Source organism: Ambystoma mexicanum, chromosome 6q, assembly GCF_040938575.1.
Source record: "Ambystoma mexicanum isolate Mex_15411 chromosome 6q, UKY_AmexF1_1, whole genome shotgun sequence".
NCBI classification, from domain to species: Eukaryota; Metazoa; Chordata; class Amphibia; order Caudata; family Ambystomatidae; genus Ambystoma; species Ambystoma mexicanum.
The window spans coordinates 655,577,249-655,601,129 of NC_090937.1; the positions used below are offsets into that span (position 1 = coordinate 655,577,249).

General features: G+C 49.5%; 1 protein-coding gene across 11 annotated transcripts in view; it reads right to left on the reverse strand.

Moving 5' to 3' along the window:
- Positions 1 to 23,881, reverse strand: part of BLTP1 (bridge-like lipid transfer protein family member 1) — a 2,946,455-nt gene that overhangs the window by 1,997,939 nt on the left and 924,635 nt on the right. The window lies entirely within an intron of this gene.

A 23,881-nucleotide genomic window follows, 5' to 3' on the forward strand; every position in this document is an offset into this window, starting at 1 on the left:
CCACCGGTGCTAGGCACTTGGTGAATACCCTGGGCGCTGACTTCAATCCAAAAGGAAGGGCCTTGAACTGGTAGTGCCACCCTTGGACCAAGACTCTGAGAAACTTTCGGTGTCCTTTTAGAATGGGGATGTGGAAGTATGCATCCTCCAAGTCCAGCGACGACAGGAAGTCGCCTTCCTCCAGCTGCCCCAGCACATGCTGGAGGGTGACCATCCGGAACGTCTGGGACTTGATGTACTTGTTAAACCGACAAAGGTCCAGGATGGGTCGCCACCCGCCGGTCTTCTTTCTTGCGAGAAAGTATCGCAAGTACACTCCGGAGCCCCCGGAGCCTCTTTGGGACGAGCTTAATGGCTCCTTTCTTCAGCATCGGCCTTACTTCGAGCAGCAGTTGAGGGACGTGGTTTTTCCTCCTGGTCAGGGGTGGAATGCGGGGGCACTTCTTTAGAAACTCGATAGTGTGTCCGCAGGCCAGGGCATCCAGTACCCATCGGTAGGTGGAGATGGACTCCCACACGCTGACGAACTTCGCGGGGTGCTCAGGTGGGGGCCTGATGCTACGGCCGGTTCAGTTGCCGCTTTGGCCTCCTTGCCGACGAGATCCTCCTGACTTGCTGCGTCTTCTGTAGGCCTCCTGCGACGAGGAGCGGGCCGCCTGGCGGTATGTCGAGGAGCGGCCGCCGAATCCTTTGGAGGTACCTTGCTTGCCTCCGGAGTTCTGAAAGGGCGGCCGTCGTTGCTGCAAAACTCCCAAGGCCTGGGTCGTCTCTGTGTCAACCTTGATGGCCTGCAGTGACTCGTCCACTGTCTTGCCAAACAGGTTGTTCCCGTCGAAGGGCATGTCCAAAACTCTGGTTTGCACGTCCTGGCAGAAATCGGTTGCCTTGAGCCAACCGCGCCGTTAAAAGGCGAACACTGTTGCCCAACTGTCGGAAACCGGTGTCAGCAATGTCCGTGGCCACCGTTATGGCGTGGTCCAACGCCACCTCACCTTCCTCTAGAATCTCCAGGGCCTCAGCCCTCTTGCCATCCGGAAGGAAGTCCAGTAGAGGAGCGATCTTAAACCTCAGCTCCCTGTCGTAGTGGGCCACGATCGCGAGGGCGTTGGCTGCTTTAATCGTCGTCGCCGCCGACGAGATGACCCATCGTCCCATGGCATCCAGTTTCTTCCCCTTACCGTCTGGCGGGGAGGTTGAAGTTGAAGCTGTCGCCCGCTTTCTTCTTGGCCGCCTCCGAAAAGACCGAATCCGGGATCGCCCTCCCCCGCCAAAGGCACAAGAGGGCGGAATCCAGGACCCAGTACTACTTCTCGTACCTGTCTCTCTTGGCAGGGGTCGTGGATGGGTTCTTCAGGAGCGACAGCCACTGGTCCCAGATGTCGTCAAGTAACGGGACCGTGAGGACCGTCTTCCTCTTGGCCTCACGCCGTTGATAGAGGAAGCCTTCCTTCTTCTGTTCTTCGGGGCAGAGCTGGAAGAGCTCGAATGCCCTGGCGATCATGGCGTGAAAGGAGGCAGTTTCGTCGGGCAGGGAGGCCCGAGGAGGTGGTGATGGAAGGCCCATCGCGACGTCACCACCATCGTCATCTGTCCCCGTCGTGGCCGTCTGTTCCCGTGTCCTCCCTAGGATCAGCGGAAGGCGAAGAAGGCTGCGAGGGCCGCGAAGGCTGGAAGGGTGGGGTGAACTCTCCTCCGCTTGTTTGGAGGGCTCCCAGACGGGCCAGGCTCCGCTGGGTCGTCCGTTGGGGGTAAGGGCAACCCCGTCCTCATCTCTGTACATAAGGCCTGGATCGCCATCAAGATCGCTCCCGAGTTGTCCTGTGGTCCAGGCCCCGGCTGCGACGGGCGCGACAGTTGGGGAGTGGAATCTTACGCCTCCACGGGAACCTCGTCGGCACCACCATCGCTCTCTTCGTCAGCCTCGTCGGGATCCCTCCCGTGGGACCGGACCTCCTTGAACCTTTTGTTCAGGATCTTCACAACTCCAGCCAGCTCCTCTTCAGAGGCTGTATCTGTGTCCGTGATGGCCACCGCCGTCCCCCCCCCCCGCTCTTTTTCCACCGGGGTTCTCACGGGGGGTCTTATCGATGGGCTGAAAAGAGGATTCCCTCTGCAGTGGCAGGGACACTGTGCGCCCGAGGTCGCCTCCACTGGGGTAGCCTCCACAGGCTCCCTCGATAGAGGCCTTAGCTGGGTGAATCAAGGCCTTCACGTCTTTGGGCGAGCTTGAGGACTTCTCCTTGGGGGTGGGGGACACTGCCTCACTCCCCCTCGGCTGTGTCCGTCGGGATCGACCGGGACTTCTCCCGAAGTTTCCCCGGGTTCTCCGATTTCCTCTTCCCCGAGCCAGAGCGTTGGCTCGTGGTTGATGACGTCGGTGAAAGTGCGCCCTGCCTGGCAGCCAAGGAGCCCGACCGTTCGGAGCTCCCGGTGTCCGCGGACTCGCGGTGGTTTGCCTTTTCTTGGGGCCCCCGTCGCCAGAGCGCCCTCAAAGGTCTTAGAAGCCCGCTCGGACTTCTTCTCACCTATCGCTGGGCTCTTCCCTTCCAGGCAGTTGGTGAGGCAGGTACGCCAATCCCTCATGGTCCGCTCTGACATGTTCTTGCAAAACGCAGTCCTTCTCCACGTGCGTTTTGTCTTCGTGCAGGCAGTAAAGGCATCTAGAATGCTTGTCCTCCTTGAAGACATTCTGCAAACCGCATCCAGGGCAGTTCCTGAACAGCTTGTATCCGGGCATCGTGTTTCCTTTGTCTTGGGCCATGTCCACGGAGTAGGCCTCAGATCTTCTGGAATCCTCCAAGAAGTGGAACTCAACGAAAACTTTGCCCTTGAGGGGCGTAGAAAATTCTGAAACGGGTCCCCGTTGATCGGAAGTAGAAACGGTGGAGCTTGAGGCTCGACTGACCGAAAAAATTAGATTAAACTCTATGAAAAAAAATTGCAAAACGCAGTAAAAGCTCGAGAGCTATAGCACGAGGACTCCCAACACTTGAAAGTGCGGTAAAAATCTGAGGATGGCTGCCAGGGGCGGGGCTTAGGGAGAGGGCAGTCATTGGCTGGGGGCAGTATGACCCAGAGACCAGTGATTGGTTACTACTAAGAAAGACAGTTCAGAAACTAAACTGGAACTGATTTTTTTCTATACCGAGGATTCCCAGCCTGACGACAGGGAATATTCATGAGCATGTGAATCCATGCCAGACCCCATGCTGGAGAACTTCCTAAATTAGAAAAATGGAAGGCAGGGCACTGGCAGGAAGAAAGCAGGAGGAACAAGAAAAACACTGCATCTCACAAAAGATGGTAGTTTAGTAATTTAATAGGGAGAACGTGATAAAAAGAGTAATGGAAACCTGGATATGTATTAATTTTATTCTTTTATACTGTGATATTGTTTTAACAATGTATGAAGAAGAATGTTTTGTAAAGGTTTAAATTGTTGCTAAACCAAATACAAATTAAAAAAAATATTAAAAAAAATAAAAGAAGATGCGTGTATGACTCAAATGTTTTGGGATTGTGTAGCCATACAGACCTTTTGGCATAACATAGCCACTAAGGTAGCCGTGGGAGGAATTGTTTTGGATGTACAGTCACCAGAAGCATGCATACTGGGGCAGTTCAAAAGAGGTATGAAACACAAAGCAATGGGGGAGATCGAAGACCTCATATCTGTACTTGCTAAGCGCAGTACTGCTATGACGTGGAAGGCGGAAGCAGCCCCAAGTGTGAACAAGTGGTGGGAGGACTTGAGGAAATGGTCGACAGCCGAAACTGGGGTGTGGGAGAAGGCACTGGGTGAACAAAAACAGGAGCCTGGCCCCGATTTAATGCAATGGATTGCCTTAACTGTAACTCTGTTCACCCGGATCATGGCCACATCATACATAGGCTTCAAGGCCAAAGGGTGGTGGGGGGACTGTTGGGGAAATATTAAGATGTTGGAATGTGAAACTGATTTGTACAAGTTAACACTCACTGTATGGTTGTGTTAAATTAATAAAAACAAAGCTAAAAAAATGTTTTACAAAAAAAAAAAGGTTTGCAGTATGCAGTATTCACATGGGCCAACACTTTATCTCCGAACCCCATTAGCCCACCTGCCATGTGGCTTGTTGATGTTTCTTGCCACATATTTTACTCCTTGCACTTTTAGGTATGGCCTTTGTACACACGGGATGCCCTTGGGATTTTTAGTGCATGTTAGATGATCAGGTTCTATAACTTCTAGTTGTACACTATGCTTCTGGAAAGTGCCTCAGCCTACACAGTGCCAGATGAAGTAGGCATTGAGCTTCTATAATTGGTAATTCTTGTGTTAACAGTACCTTGGGTCCCCCCCCCAATACATGTGGTATCAACAAACAAACATAACAACTTCCATTCTCTCCAACAACAACTTTTTCTCCTGCAACTCTGACGGTGCGCTCTGCAGCCTGATTGTGCTTGAATCTCCACCTGCTGCACAATCAGCTGTTCCGGGGTAAGCCTGTGATTGTGCTAGGCGTATTTGCATGCCAGTGCCGTCTCTTACTAAAAAGCTGAATCTCATTTTAATTTATCTTCTCTTAATGAGTGCACTCTGAAACCAGCATCTGTGCCTCTAATTGCTTGTTTCTTGCAAAAAACGACAAATTGGTGCATTTGAAATTGCACACCCATTGCGCCGTCGGCCCTCCAACATGGCCACATCAGGATCTTCCCGACCCTTCTTCCTTGACCTGGACCAGCTCCCTCTCCCATTGGTTGCCCTCGACTTGATCAGCAAATCGTAGCAACCTAGAGGCGGGAGCCAGCCCATTCATCCAAGGGCCAGAACGAAGGCCCCCGTCTGCTGCATGGGATTTTCTTGCACCCCTGCACATGAGCTTCCATGATGCTGCTACCTCGCACCTCAAAGAAATCTGGACTACCATGACATTCACTCCTCCTTAACTATAGGTTAGTTCCCTCCTTCTGGACACACTCCGACTCTCTCTTGACTTCACTTCCTGCTCTGCTTGTCTCCCATGTTTACACTCTTCATTGCATTGCGTTTTACACCCACTGCTAGCATCTGAATCTAGCTGCGATTTCAAATATAGCACTGTTTTTGCACTCAGCCTAGAATCAAATCTAGCTGTGTTTCTGTATTTAGCCTAAAATCAAATCTAGCTGTGTTTTTGCATTTAGCTTAAAATCAAATCTAGCTGTGTTTTTGCATTTAGCTTAAAAGCAAATCTAGCTGTGCTTTTGCATTTAGCTTAAAATCAAATGTGGCTGTGTTGTGCTAACTTGCAATGCCCTTTACTTGTACTATGTTCATTGTCTGTAACTTGCTGGCCCAGTGACAGCACCGTTGAACTCTGACCCACTGCCCCCCCCCTTCCCTGATTCACTCCCTTTCTCCCTACCTCACCCATGGGGCTTTCTGTTTCTCCTAGCTTCTCCATTGACTATCCTTCCCTTCTTACTATGTCTGGTAGGAATAAGTTCAAAAAGGATATTTTGGACACGTATTCCAGCGCTTCCTTAAGACAGCCCCTCACCGCCATCCTCTTTGTCGTTCCTTTGCCAGATCTATGGACTCTTCATATAATCTCTGTGCTCTGTCCTTTCTCCTCCTCTCCCATTAATGCTGGCATGCGCTGGGAATCCCTCATGGCCCCCTTCGACTCCTCTAAGGTCATCATTAATGTCTACCTAAATGGCACCGTCATAGTCCAAGGCCTCCTTCTCTTTGAAAGGCACTTCCCTCGCCTCTTCAATTTCCTGTCATCTCCTGATATGCCCTCTCTCCCCCCAACCATCTCCCCTGTCTTCCCCCTCTGCACCCCCCCTGGCTACCTTGCCCTCTCATCCCTCCTCTTCTGCGGCCCCCTCCCCCCCACAGGCTCCTTCACCTCCACAGGGCGTACCTCTGATTTGTACCTCTCCACGGAAGTCCTTTAAGGCTGGCAACCTTCTTCATCTTGTCACTCTACACTCTTGCTCTGCTTTGACATCTGCCGCCTCCTTGAAGAATTTGACCTCAATGTCCTAGATCTCACTGAGACTTGGTTCACGGGCAGCCACAAGCTTTAACACTCTCCGCCCTGATGGCTACACGATCCTCTCCACACCCAGATCCACCCGGTCCGGAGGAGGTGAAGCCCTGGTCTTCACAGAGTGGTTTCCTGCCTCTATTATTCCGACGCAGACTTACTCCTCTTTCGAATGCCTTGTCTGCAGGCTCTCTCTCTCTCCTGGCCACTCTGTTACTGTGGCTACTATCTATCGGCCTCCTGGTCTGATCACCTGATTCCTCTCTGAATGGGCGGACCTCTCCTCCTCCCTCCTGGCCTCAACCACTCAACTCCTCCTTCTTGGTGACCTCAATATCCATCTAGTTTCTCCGTGTTCCTCCTCTATACTCTTTCGTGACCTATGTGATTCCCTCTCCCTTTCTATCCTCCCCTCTGGCTCGACTCACTCTGCAGGGCACACGCTTCATGTTCTGATCTACTCTGACCTCTCCCTCTCCATCCCCCTGACTACTCCTCTCTCCTGGAGCAAGCACTCCCTCATCTCCTCTCAGCTCTCCCTCTACACCCCCCATACCAAGCCAACCTCAACGCTGCCACCTACCTTCTCAGACATCCGGACCATGAAGCGTGTCTCAGTTGAGGCTTTCGCCGCTGCCATCTCTCCCGCTCCTGTGCCTCTGGCTGACTCGATTCCTGACACAGCTCTTTCCATGCTCTACTCTTCTATCTCTGATACTCTTGACGTTCTTGCCCCTGTCATGAGGATCCGTTTGAAACCCCGATTGATTGGGGGGTGAGGGGGTCTAGCAGTTTTATGGTCTGGGGCAGGGTGGTTGTTAGTCACAATCCCTTAGGGAGCACTACACCAGATTAGGACTACAGGTGAGAGCAATAAATCCCATTTGGTATCAGTCTGTACCACAAAGATTTAGTTGGTAGATGTGGCTGAGCAGTCAGACTTATCTCAAGAGGGAGATGACAGTAATCAGGGTTTACACACTAGGCCCACTAGACTATGGCACAAGGAAGCACTGACCAAAGCTTGTAGTTGAACAGTAAATACACATTTATTTTATACATCTCTAATCAAACACATCTATCACAAGTATCAAGCAAGTAAATTAAGTCAAGGGAAAATATACACACTACCTATATAAATTGTAGACTAAGTGAACCAGTGTGGAAACTGAGCAAAACGGCACAGTGACAACTAACCACAAGGGATGTTCTGACAATTTCTCAGAAGGGAGGGAAAACACAAGTTATTCAGAAATAGCTTCTTACACACCCTAGCAACACTTCCTATTAGCTCGTGACCCTGTTAGAGCAAGACAGTGCATCAGTATAAGCAGTACTTAAATAAAAACTGAGCAAAATGGCATTTCACAAGATTCAACAGTGGGAAGGAAAGGGTAGTTCTAAGAAAGGGGTACACCACACAGTTTGAAGGGAGAATCAATCTCGAGAAAGCAGATCTAACAAATGTGTCCAGTCTCAATAGGCCTGTGCCAAAGTTAGTGGTACAGGGCAAGGGCCCAGGAGCAAAATGTTCTTGTAGCTGCAGTCAAGTCTTTGGTTAACGATATTTGAAATGGTGGTTGCAAGAGTTGAAAAGACAATGTTAGGAGAGGGGGGCGGCCAACCCAACAGGTAGGTAAAGGATTTAAAACACCTTTAGCACTACCACAAAGAAAGGGCGGCCTGGCGGAACAATGTACCTTTAAAGTGAAGACGTGGCTCCTGCGGTGGCGGTGTTTCCTGGTAGTTCCTGCAGTTCAAGGGGTCCAGCAGAGGAAAAGGGGCTCTCGTCGTGGAGAAAGATTCGAGGTACTGCACTACCCAGGGATGAAACCAGCCGTGGTGCTGCCAAACGAAGTCCTCCTTTTAATCGCAGTCTGGGTCGATAGCTGCTTGGCTATCCGGTCTCCAAGTGCAGGGCATTGGCGATTCGACCACAGCAGGTTCAGGAAGGCGATTGGCAATCTGGTTGGCCCCACCAGCTCAAGGGAAGAAGGCTCTTTCAGCTGAAGATCTCTCGTCGTGTGGAGAAAAGTGGTGGGATTCTGCAGCAGGGCTTCACCGGTGGTTCAGTCGTTGCAGGTGTCTTTGGCTTCTCTCCTCTTCGGCTTCTTAGTTCCAGTGGCAACGTCTTGCTCTTCCAGTCCTCAGGACCCTGCTTTTATGCAAAAAGAGCCCCATTCATACAGCCTAGCTGTCACTCACACAGTGGAGTGGTCATCTTGGCGGGAGACCCTCCAGCCTATCAGGATAGAGTGCGACATGGGTTGTGGAGGCAACCCTGTCCAGGGGTCCTACTCCCCCTCCCACACAATGGACCCACCCCAGACTCAGTGGCGCCGGAAAGAGGGCTTCTTGGCAGAAGCCCGACAAACGGACGAACAAAGGATCCCCGACCTGGGTTAGGATTGTAGAGAAAGACACGAGAAAGAAGAAGTTCTGGCAAATAAAACCCACCGCAGCAAAGTTAATATTAAAATGCACCGGCGGTATGTTAGAGGCTGTCAGAAAATGTGGTAGCCTCCAACAATGGGAAAATCCCATAGAGAAATATTTGCGGTTGAATATTTTTGGTAGTAACCACTGCCACCAGCCAGAAACTTTTGAGAGGGGTACTGTGCGGTACCCTCTCGAAAATGAACATAGGGGGAAAACTATTAACCCCTTCAAGTACCTCCATAGTAAGATGGGTTGTACTGGTTTAGCTCATAGAAATTGGCTAGTCTAGTCAATGGGGACTTAACATGCCCTGGGAGACAGTAGTCAGTCCCAGGATATGGATTATATGTTTGGGGGTCGCTACGACACCCCAGTGTCACTGCACCGAGGGTGCGGTGTGACCAAAGTGAATAAAGATGGTTCCTATGGGGGAGAGAAAATCCCATAGGCATTAAACACAAAAATAGCCTAGAACACACATAGCAAAAATGCCTAAGAGTGGGAAAAAGTCTCACACTTAGCAGGTAAAAAGAAACAAACCCTTCAAATCCAGCAAAGCTGCTGGGGGACTCTATAGGTAAGGGAAATTAGCCATAAAGTGAGAATTCTCCCCAACACTGGTACCTTGGAATTTTGGGATCCTTAAGGCTAGGGCATTTGGGTGCTATAAGTTACTATTGGGACGGGCGGGGGTCGGAGGCTCGTGCCCTTCTTCTGGTGGCACTGTACCATGTAGCGACGTGAAGCCCTCCTCCCGTGGCCTTGCAGGGAACATTCTTCCCAGACTTGGCAGCAACATTTTTAGAACAATGAAAGGTTCATGGATCTGTGCGGCTCTGGCCTTTCGCATCACTGCTCGGGATACAACCTGGTTTCTCCCTCATGTTCGCGGCCTGCGTCTGAGACGGCTGCGCTGCATTTTAGGTCTTGTGTTCCAATAGGCCTGCTAACATCTAAGATGGCGTTTGTTTCCGTGTGTGCATTATATCTAAAAAATAATGCAATTTTATGATTGGGTCCTTAGGGGAACCCCCCGTACCCCATAGCCTAATACTGCCTTGCGCAGCTTTTGTCTTAGTCTTCTCACACCCCCAATGGCTTTAGAATGTGTTCCCTTCCCAACAGGGGCCTGATCCAGAGGGAATCTGGAGAATGAGTTGTGAATCCTTAATGAAAGACCCTAAGAGAAAGCTCAAAAGGTGAACGTGCTTGTTCATTAACCCACATTGTGCATACAAAAGTTATCAAAATGGTTACATTGGCAGATGGCTCTTTTCAGAGAACTCTCTGTGTAGGACACCACCCACAATCACAAATTTCAATTTTTTCAAGCTCAAGGTAACAAGCTAGAAAACCTTGTGTCTAACAACTTAAAGCACATTAAAAGCAAACGTTCCTTGCTGAAAATCAATAACCCAGACACCTTCAAAAAAGTTTAAATATACCAATAGTCTACTAAACCAGGTATTAATACAAAAAAGGGATTTCCACTTCCAAAACTATAACAAAACCCTGCTTTGGGAAACCAAGCTTTTGAGACCCCAAAAGATCTACCAGTACAAATATGGAGGACTGCAAGATTAATATCCAAGGCATTACAATTTAACGCGTGGGCTTTTCCTACAAATGTGAAAAAGAAGAGCAATTTAATATTCTCATCTGATCTTTTTTCTAAGTATTTGCAAATTAGAAATGTCTTCATTATTCACCAAATTAACACAAGTATAAATATGTCATATAGACAGCCACACGTTTGATAAGATGGATTTGTGAACTCTGACATGGTGAGCAGAGTCTCAGAAGGCCCGCCTACTTTCTTGGAACACGGTAACCTGGACAAGCCAGACCAATCAAGGTAGCATTGGCAGCGGTCAAGACTAGGTCTCAGGAGGGGTGAGGGTGATTGAAAGCCCACAATGAGCACACACAGTAAACAACACCACAAATTACTCTGTCAGGTGTATATATATCAAAAATACATATACATTTATTAAAGGCCTTTTAAATCAAACACAAAGTAAATCTAAGCAATATTAACAAAACTAACACAACACTAACTAGGAAACAAATATACAGTAACTAGTGGCCTAAAGGAATATTATACAAGTAGGTAGAGATCCACAAGCTGCAAAAAAAAAGGGGTCACACATTGAGAATATACATTAGGCAGTCCTTCAACAAAATAACCCTAACTAATAGGCAGTCCAGTCCCTAAGAAGTGTGGAGCCTTGCGCTCAAAAGTACATTCAGTGCCGGAGTACTCGATCGTGCAGTTAAGTTCAAAACGCGTCTTCTTCAGGGGGCTTTACTGGCTCAGGAAGGTAGGTGAGGTGATGAAGAATAACTTTCCACTATTCAACGAGGGTCTCCACAAGATGGCAGAGCAGATTCCAAGAATTGGGAAAAGCTTGGCAGCACAGTGAGTGGCACTCAGGGGACACTTGTGGTAAAAGTCTATGAATGTGCCAGGGGCCACCGGTAAGGGATGAAAGTAGTTACCGACCCTAGACATACTTCGAACCAAACTTCGCCAGTCAAGTTCAGTTTGTTCGCAGGTTCGAATCTTTCAGATGCGCGTCACTGCGGCTTTTAGGGGCTGCGTTCCGGGACATCTGTCTGTGGCGGGACAGTGGTTATTTCTCCGCTTCTGGTGAAGGGATCAGACAAGTTCCACTGTAGCTTGTCTTAGGGCACAGGGGGGCGTAGCAGCAAGGTACCCATGAAGTTCATCACCACAGCGGGTGACACAGTGACCGCGTATGCTCGTGTTCAGGTCACTGTACGGTCCAGGAACACTTCAGAGCATGCTCGTTTGCAGGTAAAGCAGGAGGTGCCGAGAATAGTGCTCTTGCAGTCCTTCTGTGATCGATGCGAAACAGGGGCTGCGATGGGACAACAGCGGGGTCAGGGTGCCAAACCTTCCAGCGGGTCACCAGCGGTTCCACGGATCTGCTTCAGGATACTTGGCTCCTTTACTAAGTTCGGTGTGAACTCAGATTGTCATGGAATAGGTTTTGGGTGCCTTCTCTTATCCAGAATCTCATTCGTTCCAAAATGAAGAGAAACCAATAGGAGATCTCTCACTTACAACCATCCCAGACGTGGACCAATCACGGACCACAGTGGTTCCGGTCATCCTAGCACACCAGACATCCTGGCATCCAGGATGTGTATTGGAACTAGACAGCTCCAGCCCACATCCTGGGCGCACACACACACAATGCATGCAGAAGCCTGCTAAAGCTTTGGTTTGTGCGGGGGTCTGCATGACCAATTAAGGAATTTCCCGGGTCTGCCCAACCTGGGAAAGGCAAAGGGACAGAGCAAAGGAACTCGTGGCATGGCCATTTTAGGCACTGGCCTCTGTCCTGGGTCAAACGCGGTAAACACAGTTTCGACCACAGAAAAGAGTCGAAAATGCTTTAAAAGTAACTGGTGCCACCAGCTCTGTCCTGGACACACCAAAAATCATTTGAGGGTGTCTAGGGCTTGAAAAAATGAAAAAGAGACCCCAGCACACTGTACTGTAAGGTACATTGTGCACTGACAAAATGTTACCAGTACATGGCAACAAAGTGAAAGACTAAAGGAAACAAAGAAGGGCATGTCAGTTTCCCCATAACAAAATGAGCAAAAGCCCAGCGCAGTGCAGCAGAAGGCTGGGCTCCACTGGTAAAAGTCAGGCAGGCTAGGAGGGTCAGACAACAGCAAAAAGTTTTTTTTCCAGTTCACAACTGGAGGGAAAATGACCCATAAATGGAAATCTTTCCTAACAACCTTTAATAAAGCGTTAGCACTATTTGATTTCAGGTTCAAGCTGGCTTGTAAGTTTGTTAATTGAGTAGATATGCTATGACCTGGATAAAAGTTACAAAAATAAAGGACAATTTTCACCGGATTGAAAGACAATGTTGACTATAACCATTTTTCTGAAGGATTACAAACTATAGAACATACGTTTTTTTATGACCATGTAGCAATAACAGCGGTCTCAACAGTAGGCTCTGCTAGGATGTAATTTATTAGGGTCTGTGGTGTAAAGGAGTGTGATGGTATGCCATCAGTAAGGGTAGACAATCCAAACGTTTTTGATTTTTTAATGATGGTGGAAATTATTGTCAGAAAGTAGGTGCTTCTAAAAAGGCCTCACTTTCCTAATGCTCAATGCTGAAAAAGAATAGCGCACATGTTTTCTCTTTGCTGGACCCGGTCTGCTGACATCCCAAGCATCTGCCATTTCATTTGGCAAGCTCATAGTGAGATGTATATTCCTGACAAATGCCCTGCTGCAATCTAAATTAATTCCAACAGCCACTGGATGCCTTTAAACATTGGCCCCCATGATCCAAATTATACAATCTCTGTGTATCCCCAATGCCTGGTGGTAGATTTGTTAAATATAAATGTAAAACGATATCTGATGTGATATAGAGGTCCAGGAGGAGATACATTGATAATTGCCAAAATCTATCTGATGTAATGTTTATTGTCAATTGGTTTCCAGTGAATCTTCAACAGTCGGAGCTTTGCTGTCTAGCCATATGTTGTCATCTATTGGGCTAAGTATGGCCTGGACATAGCGGGCAATGAGAACACACGTGATATTGAAGAAAATGTGGATGTCTTGTTTAATGTAGTGACGATACTGTAGATCAACATCAACTCACATGGAGGCTAAACCTATGGTGAGAGCCAGTGTTTCATTACATGGAAACCATTAAATTACGACAACCAACGAATTATCAATAATTTCCAATTTTTAATTGCATCATTTCAAAATGAGGATGTTGCAAAAGGAGAACTTACCTTACTGTAACGTTCCTTTGTATGGACTCTTCTCCCACAGATTCCTCATCTTGATAGACTTCTCAAGTACTAAGGCAAAGGAGGAGGGCAGAAAGGATCACACAAGCAGGTTCTGCAGAACCGCTCTGCCAAAACGTGCATCAGCCCCATGTGCAACGTCCAGAGCATAATGCTTTGTTAAAGTTGTGAAGAGGACCACGTGGCAGCAGGGCAAATGTCCCAAATATGGACCCTCCTCTGAAGGGTCGTGAAGCAGAGACTCCCCTGGTGGAATGAGCTCCAATACCCAGTGGGACTTCTTTTCCTGCCAGCTGACAGCACGCAGCGATGCATAAAAAGATCCAGCGCGAGATGGTCTGTTTGGTAATCGTAAGGCCTTTGCATGAAAGAGATTGGGCAACAAACAACTGGTCCATCTTCCTGAACTCTGCTGTGCAGGCAACATAAAAGCTGAGGGCTCTCTTAGGATCGAGACAGTGAAACCGTTCTTCTTCCTTAGAAGGGTGGGGAGGAGGGAAGAACACTGGCAAGTCAAAAGACTGCAAAAGATGAAATTCCGAAACAACCTTTGGAAGAAAGCCCAGTCGGACCTTAAGAGAAACCTTCACTCTAAATAAACGCAAAAAAAGAGGCTTGCAGCATACGTCCTGCAGTTCACTAACTCTCCTGGCTGAAGTGATGGCAATCAAAAAGCCTGTTTTAAAGGACAGCAACATAAGTGGACAAGCATGCACAGGCTCAAATGGAGCTGCCATCAGAAAGGTGAGAACCAGGTTAAGGTCCCAATCCGGAACAACAAAGCGAATGGCGGGAATTTGTTGAGTAGGCCTTTCAGGAATTGGTCCATGACCGGTATGGTAAAAAAGGAACCCTGATCCGGGGAACCTTTTAAAAACTGAAAGGGCCACCAAATACCCCTTGACTGTTGCAAACTGAAGGCCTGAAGAGGCTAGTGACAGCATGAACTCCATCACTGTTGTGGCAGGGCAAGAGATGGGGTCAATCTCACGCTCCCTGCATCACACCTCAAATCATCTCCATCTGCGCGCATACAGAGATCTCGTAGACTGTCTGCGTGCAGCCAGCATCACCTCAAGAACTTCCTCTGAGAGGTCCAGTCATCATACCTCATCTGCTTAAGAGCCACGCATGTAGGTTGAGGGAATCTGGGGTAGGGTGCAGTATCCGACCCTCCGACTGGGTGAAGAGATCCGTTCGCCGAGGCAACCAGTGAGGCAGACAGATCCAAGAGGTCGGAGCACCATGTTCTCCTCGCCCAATAAGGGGCGATCAAGATCATGGTAGCTTGAAACCTCTTCAACCCCCTGAGAATCCACAGAATGACGGGGATCAGAGGGAACGATTAATGGAGGGAAGGTCCAATCCACACAAAACGCATCCCCAGTGTACCGTTCACTGGGAATTCCCTCGAGCAAAACTGTTCACACTTCCTGTTGGCTTCTGTGGCAAACCGATACACCGTAGGGGTATGCCAGAGAGCGAAGACCTTCTTCAGGACTTCCTGGCAAACTTCCCACTCGTGAGAGACCGTGCACTGCCTGCTCAGAGCATCCGCCAAACTGTTCTCGGTCCCCGCCAGATGAACTGCTGAGACCGACTAGAACCACAGTTGCATCACATCGTCAGAATCAGAACATGCTTGCCCTTGAGCGATGGGGCGAAAGCCTTCAGGGCTAGCCTTATGGCTCCCAACTCCAGCCTGTTGATATGCCACCTGGCTTCCGACACAGGCCGCTCACCTGCAAGTCCTCACAGTGAGCGCCTGAAACCCTTCAGGGACGCATCCGTGACCACTCCCGCCTGAGGCCAAGGAGGCCAGAAGGGTTCTCCTGCCATCGTATTTGTGCACGTGTCCCACCAGCCGAGTCCACAAACTACCTGGTTGAACACCATTAGAGGATCTGAGAGAGCTCCCAGAAACTGAGAGAACTGGTCCCGTAGGAGCCACTGAATTAATCTCATGTGCAGTCTGGCCTCTGGCACCATGACCAGGAAAATGCAGGAGGCAATGAGGCCCAAAAGGCGGAGAAAGGAAGCAGCTGGTAAGGTGGCCTGGTTCCGGAACAATTGGACCATCTGTTATATGTTGTCGTCTCTACTCAGGAGCTAAGGCCTTCCCTGCACAAGTGTCTAAAACTGCCCTGATGAACTGGAGCCTTTGGACCAGTGTCATGTGGGACTTTAAGTTCAGGGAGAAACCCAGCCAGTGCAGTAGCTGACAGGTGTCGTCTAGATGAGTCAAAACCTGTTCACTGACTTCCCCGGATCAGCCAGTTATCCAGGTATGGGAATACGTGGACTCTGGATCTCCTGAGGTGAGCCGCCACAACTGCCACAGCTTGCTGAAGACGCCTGGAGCAGAGGTCAACCCAAAGGGCAACACTTTGAATGGACAGTGCTTGTCCCCAATAAGAAACCGCAGGAATTTCCTGTGCTTCTGATGTATGGGCAAATGGAAGTAGGCAACCTTCCTATGGACATCAGCCAGTCCTGAAGCACGAAAGCGAGGAGAATTTCTCTCAACGTCACCATCCTGAATTTGTCTTTTCTCAGAAACATGTTTAGAGCCCTGAGGTCCAGAATGGGACGGAGAACTCCTTTTTTCGGTACCAGGAAATACCCGAATACCAGCCCAGCACTCTGATCGGGAGGAACCTCTTCTGCAGCACTCTTCGACAACAGGGCTCTCAGTTCTTCCTGGAGCTCCTGTCCCAGTTGGATCAGTGAAGACGGGGGTCTGTCTGGAGGTATTCTCAACAACAGGTGACAATAACCCCCCCCGAATTAACTTCAGGGCCCAGGCATCAGAGGTTATCTCCTGCCTCTGGGACCAATGCCCTGCCAAAACGTCCACCAACCGGTACGTTCTGGGAGGGGAAAATCAAAGGGGCTTCGAAGGCGCTGTCGCCCGCCCCTGCCGTAGCTGCTGTCTGCAGGCCCTTAGAAGCTCCTCTGCTCCTTCCAGGGAGCGAGAAATGCCTCTGCCCCGACCTGGCTTGTGGGGACTGCGCTTTCCTGCCATAAGGCACACAGCGCCTATAGCCTCTGCCTCAGGTGGCAAAGCTGAAAGCAGGCTTAACCGGCTACGCAGCCAGACCCAGCGACTTAGCAACAATTTTAGACTCTGAATCAAAGAGTCATCCGCCTTCTGTCCGGAAAGCATCTCCCCCTCAAAAGGCAGGTCAAGAAGGCGGTTTTGTATATTGGGGAGAGAAGCCAGAAGTTTTCAAATAGGCCTGCCTTCTCATAACTATACTGCCGACCACATGGAGCGGCCAACACAGCCAGCAATATCCAGGCCTGTTTGCAAGGACTGCTTGGCAGTTTCCATCCCATCCTCCAATAGCTGTATAAATCCGTCCCGCATAGGACCTTCTGGGATGTATTGTGCTGCATGCTCTACTGCCTTCCACAAACCATAAGAAAACTTGGCGAAACCGCAAGCTACGTTTTGTGGTCTTAAGAGCCATGCTGCCGGAGGTAAACACCTTTTTAAAAAAAACATTTTTTATTGATTGATATTTTATTTCTATCGCGCTCGTACACAAGTGTTTCAGAGCGTGACAAGACAAGGGAGGGGAACAGGGGAGAACAAAACAGCAATCTTACTAGGCCCAGTGACATTGAGAACGCGCAAGTGCATGGGAGAGGGGGGAGGAGAAAAGTGCATGGAAGGGGGGAGAGGTGGAAAGTGCGAAGCAGAGGAGAGACAGATAAATAACAATAAATAAATAATAAAGGCAACAAACAGTGGTAATGTAGCCAGCAATTTGAAAGTGCTAGGTTTAAGGCAGCAGAGAGGGTAGGTCTGATAAGTGCAGGAAGAAAAAGGAGGGGCTGTATGGGTAAAGATACAGACCCCAGTGCAAGGGGTGGCCCGGAGGCAGTGCGGGAGGGTGGCAGGATGAGCAGGTACCTGGGCCCAAAAGATAGAGGGTGGCCAGGTGCACGGTGCCAAGAGAACAGATCAGCAGGGGAGAGGGGGAGCGAAGGCAGAAGAAAAGAGGAAGGTCTTAAGGTGCTTCCGGAACCGGAAATGGTTCTTCTCAAGTTTTAGAGTGGCAGGGAGGCTGTTCCAGAGGGAGGCCCCAGCCGAACACAGAGATCTACCCCCAGCTCGTTTCTTAGAAAAACGACTCACCCTGAGTGAGTTGGAGGTAGAGGAGCGAAGAGCTCGAGAGGGGAGGTATTTGCGGAGGGATAGCTGAAGGTATTTTGGGCCCAGGCCCCAGAAAGCCTTGTGGACAATGCAGAGGGTTTTGCATTTAATCCTTGCATCCACTGGGAGCCAGTGGAGAGATTTCAGAGCTGAAGAGATACAATCCCAGGGCTTGAGGCCAAGGACAAGTCTCGCAGTCCTGTTCTGGATTAGTTGCAGAGGGCGGAGAGTAGAGGCAGGTAGATTTAGAAAGAGGCTGTTATAATAGTCCAAGATAGAGAGAACCAGAGCTTGAGATACCATGAGCTTCTGGGGGAAGGAGAGGAAAGGCACAGTACCTCTGAGGAAGTGCAGTCGGAAATTTGACTTTTTAGAGACCTCAGAGATGTGGGCGGAGAAGGAAAGGGTGGAGTCAAAGATGACCCTGAGGTTCTTAGCCTCGCAGGTGGGGGTAGGAGGAGGGCCAAGGGAGGCTGGCCAGAGAGCGAGGGGAAAGGATGGTGAAGGTGTGCCGATGAGGAGGATCTCCGTCTTGCTGGCATTCAGACAAAGATCATTGGCGGCACACCAATCTTGAATGGCAGTTAGGCAATCAGATATGAGAGAGGGAGAGGAGGTGGCAGAGGGCAGCTTGAAAATGAGTTGAGTGTCGTCAGCGTAGCACTGGAAATTTGAGCAGAAAATGGCAATGCAGTGGGCGAGAGTTGCCAGGTATTGGTTGAAAAGCCAGGGCGAGAGGTTAGACCCCTGGGGAACACCACAGGTAGAGAGGAAGATAGATGAAAGGAAGGACCCAAGTTGGACCTGGGAGGGTCGATCTGAGAGGAAAGAGGTCAGCCAGGTCAGAGCCTGATCAGTGATACCCATGTTTTCACGGAGACGGTTGACCGTGTCGAAGGCAGGAGAGAGATCGAGGAGGATGAGGACAGATGGAATGTTAGAGTCAAGGTTCGTGAGCAGATCTTCACAGATGTTTAGGAGAGCAGTTTCCGTGCTTCTGGCAGCTCTGAAGCCAGAACTGGTGGTCATGGAGACAGCCAGCAGAATTGGAATGAAGGTTAAGCTGAGAGATGGCCAACTTTTGCAGGAGTCTGCCAAGAAAGGGAGTAATGGAAATTGGGCGATAGTTAGCTGGACAAGAAGGATCAGCTGTGGGTTTCTTGAGAAGAGGATACACAAAGGAGTGCTTCAGAGGGGAGGGGGAAGGATCCAGAGGCAAAGTAGTGGTTGCAAAGATCAGCAAGGGCCGGAGCGAGGGTGTGAATGTGGTCCTTGATGGTCTTAGAGGAACAGGGATGAACCTGTTTTGAAGAGGCTTTCATAGATCGGACTTGTCTAGCAACCTCATCAGGGGCGAAAAGAGGAAAGGAGGAGAATGATGGTGGGAGAGTGGCTAAAGGAGGGTCAGCAAGCACAGATGGAGAGGGAAGAGGAGGAGTGTGGGTGGAGAGGGCGGACAGGATGTCCTGGGTTTTTTAAATGAAGTGAGAGGCAAGGACATTCAAAGAGCCTGGGAGGCAACAGGAGGGGTAGAGACTGCAGCAGGGTTGGCCATCTCCTTGCAGATTTTAAAGAGTTCGGCCGAGTTGTTAGATTCCGCAGAGACACAAGCTTGAATGTGGACTCTATTCTTGGTGAAGACGGAGTCGGTATTGCCTTTGTAGCAGGCGACAGGCCAGTTTGTCAGAGGATGAACAGGAAGTCCTCCATTTCCTCTCAGCTGTCCTACACTTACGTTTAAGTGTAGCTAGGTCAGAGTCATACCAGGAATTGCACTTGGCTTTGGACTTCAAACGGATCCTCATGACAGGGGCCAGAGCATCAAGCGTATCAGAAATTGAAGAGTAGAGCAAAGACAGGGCTGTATCAGGATGCGAGACAGCCAAAGGTGGAGGGGGGGGAGAGAAAGCGGCAGCAAAAGCCTCAACTGACACACGCTTCATGGGCCGGATGTCCGAGAAGGTAGGTGGCATGTTGGGGTAGGCTTGGCTTGGGTGGAAGAGAGGGAGAGATGAGATGAGAGGAGGGAGTGATCGCTCCAGGAGAGAGGAGTGGTCAGAGGGATGGAGAGGGGGAGGTCAGAGGATATCAAGACATCGAGTGTGTGCCCTGCAGAGTGAGTCGGGCCAGAGGGGAGGATGGACAGGGAGAGGGAGTCGCAGAGGTCACGGAAGAGTACAGAGGAGGGGCAAGGAGAGTCTAAATGCATATTTAGGTCACCAAGGAGGAGGAGTTGAGTGGTTGAGGCCAGGAGGGAGGAGGAGAGGTCTGCCCACTCAGAGAGAAATGAGGTGATTTGACCAGGAGGCCGGTAGATGGTAACCACAGTAAGAGAATGGGTAGGCGAGAGAGAAAGCCTACAGACAAGGCATTCAAAAGAGAAGTAGGTCTGAGTGGGAATGATAGAGGCAGGAATCCACTCAGGAAAGATCAGGGCTACCCCCACCCCGGACCAGGAGGATCTGGGTGCTGAGAGGATCTTGTAGGCAGGAGAGTGTCAAAGCTTGTGACTTAGCTGGCCGTGAACCATGTCTCAGTAAGACCAAGGACATCAAGGTCTAGTTCTTCAAGGAGGTGGCAGATGTCAGAGGAGTGTTTGACGGCAGAGCAAGAGTTGAGAGTGGCAATATGAAGAAGGTTGCCAGCCTTAAAGAACTTCAGGGGAGGGGTACAGATCAGAGGTACGCCCTGTGGAGGAGAAAGAGCCCTCGGAGGGGCAGAGGAGGAGAGAGAGGGCAAGGTAGCCAAGGGGGGCGAGGAGGGGACAGCAGGAGATGAAAGGAAATTGATGAGGCGAGGGAAGCGCCTATCAAAGAGGAGGAGATTGGCCCGAGGGCCTTGGACCATGACAGTGCCATTTAGATAGACATTAGTGATGACTTTAGAGGAGTCGAAGGAAGCCATGAGACCTTCCCAGCGAGTGCCCCCATTAATGGGAGAGGAGGAGATAGGGCAGAGCACAGAGACCATATGAGGAGTCCATAGATCTGGCGAAGGAACGACAAAGAGGATGTCAGTAAGGGTCTGTCTGGCGGAAGCATTGGAGTAGGTGTCGGCGATAGGAAGACCAGGATTAGAGGCCAAGATATCCTTTTTGAACTTCTTCCTACCAGACTTAGTGAGAAGGGAAGGATAGTCAATGGAGAAGCAGTTGGAGAAGATAGGAGAAACAGAAAGCGCTATTGGGGTGGAAGTAAGGAGAGGATGGAGATGCTGGGGGGGCTAAGGCAGGTAAGGTGTGAGACAAAAGAGAGTGGTGAGGTCACTGGGCTGGCAAGTTACAGAGAAGAAACAATATACAAGCAAAATACAGAGAATTTCGCAATGGGCAGCAACATATGACTTTTTCAATCTTGGAATCGGATGTTAGCAAAGGGTTTAGGAAGCACTGCGCAGCAGGATGACAACATGGGAGCAACAAGCAGAAAGAACAGTGATACTCAAAGGCAGTAGAAGTGAGTCCATAAGGAGGGAACTAGCCCATAGTTTGGACTAACCCATGTCCAAAGCATCAATCCTTTTCCCTTCCCTGTCCGTAGGGAGATTCAACATGGATGCCGTGGGCCTGGAGGATATAGTGGCAGCCTGAACTACCAACCCTTCCGGGGAAGGGTGTGTTGAGAGGAAAGAGAGATCCCCTCTTCCCGGCCTTTACTTTCCTGTGACATTGGTACTCGCGTAGGGCAAAGTGCATGGGGTCTGCCAGATGGAAGGCAAAGGGTCAGTTATGGCCTGATTGAAGGGCATGTTGTGTTCAACAGCCGGGCCCTCATCCAGGATGTCCGTCAGGTCATCCACTTGATGGGGAATGGCGGACGACTTGAGGCCGAGTCTGTCAACCACTTTCTCTACCAACATCCTGAATTTGACATGTGAGTGAGTGTAGTGTTGTTTCTGTTGCATCTCAAGATCATATGTGTCCAACCGATTTGCATCTTGAAGGCCTTGAGCTAATGCCATCAAGTTGTCTCGGTCCGCAAAATAGTCGACGCTGTCAGATCACACAAAGATGGGGTTGACCGCTTCACATTCTTTGGCTTGATTGGCACCGAAAATCAACATAATTGAGTCGAAAAACCCTGTCCCTGATAGCAGTTGAAAAGCGCTGATGTTGATGGTCGACTTCGAAGGCTTATCTTTCGGCTCCACAGATCTGGATGCTGAGGCCGAGGGCTTAGTTTGCAGCAGAGCCCTAGAGGCCGAAAGGTTAGAGATCGGCGCCGGTAGCTCCGATGGGCGCTGTGAGAGAGACTTTGTGAGGGAGATTTTCTGGCCTCTTAGGCCACAGAGTTCGAAAGCTCAGTCGGCACCGAAGGACTCAATGTTTTTTTGCAAGGGTGTAGTTGGGGATATCGAGTGCCTCTTTTGCTGTCGAGGCCTGGTGGTCAGGGATGGGAGTCGCACCAACAGCCGCCTGTTGATGAAACAGGTCAATCATTTCTTTCTTAAACAAATCCCACTGTTCCGTAGTTGGTCCCTTAGAGGGTACCTCATTCTGAGGAAGAATCCGATTTCCACCGATAGTGGCTTCTCTTCTTCTGTGAGGAAGAGGATGGGGAATGCTTCTGGAGTAGGACCTCTTTTTCATTTTCTTGAAGTGTCAGCTCTCATCGGGACGAGTGGGCTCTTTAGTCTTGGCCTTAGACGACCAGACGAGATACCAAGTCAGAGACTTTGGCGACGGTCGGCCCAGGGCCAGGTTACCGGCTCTGTCTCACAAGGACTTGGGTTGTCTGGCGCACGACATGCAGGCCTCTGTGTCGTGAGTGGAACCCAGACACCACAAACAGACGTCATGTGGGTCCGTCACCGACATTTTGGCCTCGCAATCCGAGCACCGCTTGAAACCAGAGATCCAGTACGAAGACATTGTCAAGGTAAATCGAAAAAAAGTACTGAAAAATGTTGAGTGAAGCTCGAACAAGTTCCTGATGCAGCGTGTGAGCGTGTGGAAAAAAGGAACTGAAGCATGGGGTGTAGTGACGTGGTATTTGTATGGTGCAGAGGTCACTTCCGGACCCGACGATCGACCACCACGCATGACGGATCGATGATCAGCAGCCGAGTCGAGGTCCACTACGCCCCTTGTTGAAAAGGTTTCCGAGCAGCAGCGCTGTGGAGGGATATCTATCAAGATGAGGAATCTGCAGGAGAAAAGCTATTAATTGAAACCCTTTTACTGAATCTCACACATTAGGACTGAGCGGACCAATCCGCTGATCAGTATTCACCAACAATATTGAATGCCCTTGCCTGCCTGCTGGTTTTAAAAGGCACCTGCAGCATAACAAATTAGAAAGAAAACAGGGGGCACCCAGTGACATAACCAGATCCCAGAGGCAGAGCACTACAACCAGCCATTTTCAAGGAAGGTCTGCCATATTAGGTTCATATTTTGTTACATTTGGTTTGGTTGCCCTCAAAAAGTAGGGTATTGCCCTCACGAATTTATGTTAAAAAAAGAGAACAAATCCCTGGGCAGACCACTGGTTACCCCCATTTAAAAACTGATGGAATGGAGAGGCATATTTCTATTGCTTCAAAGCACCCCTTCCCCGGACACGCATGGGAGGAGGGGGCTACCTACAGCCAGAGACAGCTTCTCATCCAGCGGTTAAGTGCTGACAGATGATTCCCTTCTACATGGGACTGCAAAGCCAACCCAGAGCTACTTGTGTACAATAAATACCCCTGGGGTAGGTTAATTAGCCAGGCACTGTTTCTAACCCTAGGGGCAGTTGTCAGATTATAATAGATGTTGCCCCTCCCCCCACCCGACCCCAAAATGGCAGAACATTTTACTTTATTTTAATTAAGTTAAACACAACGTCATCAGTTGTGTTTTTTATGCTATTTTGTAATTTCTTCTCTAAGCATCACAATGTTTTATGCAGTTGCACATTTTTTTTTATCAAGCAGGGTTTTGTTCTGTTTGTTTGTGCTTAGTTTGGGATTGCATATGCATGCTAATTCTATGACGATAATACCAACAGTATCATTTTTAGTTAAAGCCCCACTTATACGCTAAAAGTATTACTTTGGACTACAGCTAGGAGGGAGAGGTTATATGAAGGGGGAACAAAGGTTGTAGGTGTTATTTGGTTATTTAAAAATCCATTGATTGCACATGGCCAGGCTAATCCTTATGGCCATTCCCACCCACTTCCTGTTTCAAGCAGTAAACTTTGTGCTCAAATTGTCTCAACGCAAAAGTTATTTCAACGCAGTCTTCTGAGAGCTAATGGCTGTACATGTGATAATGGTGCAGTACACATATTTTAACCAAGTTTTATGGGACAGACAGAATATTGGCAGTACAAGGAGGCTTGGGCATATTGACAATGTGAGGAAATTCTGGCACATGGATAAATAGTGCAAGCAGCCTGGGCCACCATGCAGTTTCAAGCAGCTGGGGGCACAGGAGCAAACAGTG